The sequence below is a fragment of the Schistocerca cancellata genome, chromosome 7, assembly GCF_023864275.1.
Source record: "Schistocerca cancellata isolate TAMUIC-IGC-003103 chromosome 7, iqSchCanc2.1, whole genome shotgun sequence".
NCBI lineage: Eukaryota > Metazoa > Arthropoda > Insecta > Orthoptera > Acrididae > Schistocerca > Schistocerca cancellata.
Genome location: NC_064632.1, coordinates 449,027,038 through 449,030,637, shown reverse-complemented (window position 1 = coordinate 449,030,637; position 3,600 = coordinate 449,027,038). Strand labels below are relative to the sequence as shown.

Genomic DNA, 3,600 nt, shown 5'->3' with positions numbered 1-3,600 from the left:
AGCCTTTCTCGACTTCAGTCTTTCAGTGCTCTGTCAAACTCTTCACGCAGCATCATATTTCCCATTTCATCTACATCCTCTTCCATTTTCATAATATTGTCCTCAAGTACATCGCCCTTGTGTAGACCCTCTATATACTGCTTCCACCTTTCTGCTTTCCCTTCTTTGCTTAGAACTGGATATCCATCTGAGCTCTTGATATTCATGCAAGTGGTTCTCTTTTCTCTTTAATTTTCCTGTAGGCAGTATCTATCTTACCCACAGTGATATATGCCTCCACATCCTTACATTTGTCCTCCAGCTATCCTGCTTAGCCATTTTGCACTTCCTGTAGATCCCATTTTTGAGACGTTTGTATTCCTTTTTGCCTGCTTCATCTATAGCAGCACAGCATTCCGTCTTCAGACCACAAGTGGCCTATCGGGACCATCCGACCGCCGTGTCATCCTCAGCTGAGGATGCGGGTAGGAGGGGCGTGTGGTCAGCATATCGCTTTCCCGGTCGTTGTGATGGTTTTCTTTGACCGGAGCTGCTACTATTCGGCCGAGCAGCTCCTCAGTTGGCATCACGAGGCTGAGTGCACCCCGAAAAATGGCAACAGCTCATTGCGGCCCGCATGGTCACCCATCCAAGTGCCGGCCACGCCCGACAGCGCTTAACATCGGTGGTCTGACGGGAACCGGTGTATCCACTGCGGCAAGGCCGTTGCCTGCCTGCTTCATTTACTGCATTTTTATATTTTCTCCTTTCATCAATTAAATTGAATATATCTTCTGTTAGCCAAGGATTTCTACCAGCCCTCGTCTTTTTATCTACTTGATCCTCTGCTGCCTTAACTATTTTATTTCTCAAAGCTACCCATTCTTCTTCTACTATATTTCTTTCCCCCATTCTTGTCAATCGTTCCCTAATGCTCTCTCTTAAACTCTTTGCAACCTCTGATTCTGTTAGTTTATCCAGGTCCCATCTTTTTAAATCCCTTAAATTTTTTCTACTGGTGCAAATAAACTGCTGAATAATTCGAATTCTTAATGGTTTCTTACAGGTAGAGTAAATACATAGTTGGTAAGCGCAGGTGACGCTAAAAGGCGGGAGCGGAAGGTTGCAAGCTAGCCGGCCGGCGCGGCGTGTGGTGTCGATCCACATATAAGCTCTGTGAATACGAATTGCAACACAAGAATTTTATTTAATGAACAGGGAAATTTGATCAATAGGTTTCAGACTCTGACAACCTCCGAATCTATTATTAAATAGAAGAAGGCCTATTCATGTAAACACCATTCTTTTGTGCTAGTAACTCGAACGATAGCTTAAAGCCACTTTATTAAACGTCTGGCGAGTTGATTCGGCGGCGGCTATCTTTGACAACGAAGCCCCTTCTTTGCAGGGCGGCTCCTTTGGTGTGCGGCAGCATACATTTTGACACGGAAGTAGCTCCTCTGCGGTGCGTAGGCACATGCTGTGTGCCCGGCGCCGGTATTTTGTAAAGTACGAATCTAATAAAATACACAAATTTTATCGCCACTTCGTCAGTATTTGTTGTTGCCATCTCGTACAGAGCATTTGTTATTATCGAGGTTTATAATGTCATTATTGTGTGGATATGGATCCTAAGACCCGTGAAGTTGATGGCCTGATAGGCCTGCAACTGTTCCAGTTTGCCTCATACGCAGCAGAACTGTCACGCTTGTTAGAAGTTTCAGTTTAAAGCGACACTACGAAACAACTCGCCAGCGATGTAATTTTAAGAAATAAAAAAAGTTGACCCACAGAAGATAACACATTGGTGTCGAAACGTGTCTGGGTAAATATAAAAATAAACTAATTGTGTTTGCGTAAGGCTGATTTCCAAAACAACCCAGTCATTATGAATTATACCGCAATGAGATTTAACCCACAGAATTTCTATCGTCTGTCTTTGGAATTCAAACTGGATCCATTGCCAAACGATTAGATGAGGCTGTTGGTTTTAGAATTCCACTTCTTCTGCCGTTAGAGATTGCAAAACGGATATAGAAGCAGATATAATGAGGACCTTGGACACAAGAAGGGAGCTGATATCTTTTAAGGCTTCTTGCGGCTACATGTTTCACAGAAAAAAATCGAAGTTTCGTTCGGTATTTGAAGCATGTTTGAAGTACGTATTTTTGGATAGAGGAAGGTACATCCCACATTTTCTCCCTCTCTTGATTTGGAGCCATCAGTAGACCTGCACAAAGAGTCCGACCATGTCTGGTGTACAAGGCATACTGTATTACGGTGGATGAATGGATTTTCCGTTAGTGACATACCGCCTAAATGTATACACACTTCATGGGAGACGACTGAATAATCGCGCACATAGATAGAGAGTGAAATTGTTCTGAGGATTTTTGTCGATAGGTCACCCCATGTTTTATGGCTAATCACCAGAGCAGAAATGAGGGGGGAGGTGCTATTCCGGTAAATCAAGTTGATGGCCTCCAGTTTGGACTTCAAAGGATGATTTAAAAAGGACAGCCTATTGAGTAGACATTTGTCCACCAGAAATTACCTTCTAATATGTAAGGTCATTTCATGGGCTTAAATTAAGCAGTCGTTCGTGGGGGTACAGCCCACAGCGCCTAAGCACTGTCGAATACAACTAAACTGAAATTTGTCCAGTTACCTCAGGATGTCCTTTCGCCCAGCGTGGAACGCCACACTATAATAGTCTAGTCTTGATCGAATTAAGGCATTGTACAACGTCAATAAATGAGTGAGATGAGGGCCTCACCAAACTCGGTAGACTGATAGGATAATATTTAATGTTTTTACAGTCACTTATTACACGGTTAATGTGAGAGATCCATGACAGTCGAGAATCAGAGACAGCGTCCAAGAAGCTAGGATCATTCTGTCGGGAATCTGTGGAGAGGAACCGTTGGAAAATATCACGAGGTGTGGCTTGTCAGCCGAAGCTTCCACGCCGTGCGCTCGGAGTCAGCTTTTCACACGGGACAGGTCAGAGGAAAGTGCAGTTTCACAGTCCTCAAAATAAGTGGAGTGAGTATACAAACAACCATCGCCTGCGTACTGAAGTACACTCCTGGAAATTGAAATAAGAACACCGTGAATTCATTGTCCCAGGAAGGGGAAACTTTATTGACACATTCCTGGGGTCAGATACATCACATGATCACACTGACAGAACCACAGGCACATAGACACAGGCAACAGAGCATGCACAATGTCGGCACTAGTACAGTGTATATCCACCTTTCGCAGCAATGCAGGCTGCTATTCTCCCATGGAGACGATCGTAGAGATGCTGGATGTAGTCCTGTGGAACGGCTTGCCATGCCATTTCCACCTGGCGCCTCAGTTGGACCAGCGTTCGAGCTGGACGTGCAGACCGCGTGAGACGACGCTTCATCCAGTCCCAAACATGCTCAATGGGGGACAGATCCGGAGATCTTGCTGGCCAGGGTAGTTGACTTACACCTTCTAGAGCACGTTGGGTGGCACGGGATACATGCGGACGTGCATTGTCCTGTTGGAACAGCAAGTTCCCTTGCCGGTCTAGGAATGGTAGAACGATGGGTTCGATGACGGTTTGGATGTACCGTGCACTATTCAGTG

At 44.9% G+C, this 3,600-nt stretch overlaps 1 pseudogene; it reads right to left on the bottom strand.

The window, feature by feature from the left end:
* Nucleotides 1–592: 592 nt before the first annotated feature.
* Nucleotides 593–710, bottom strand: LOC126093837 (5S ribosomal RNA; annotated as a pseudogene).
* Between the last annotated feature and the right edge of the window lie 2,890 nt (nt 711–3,600).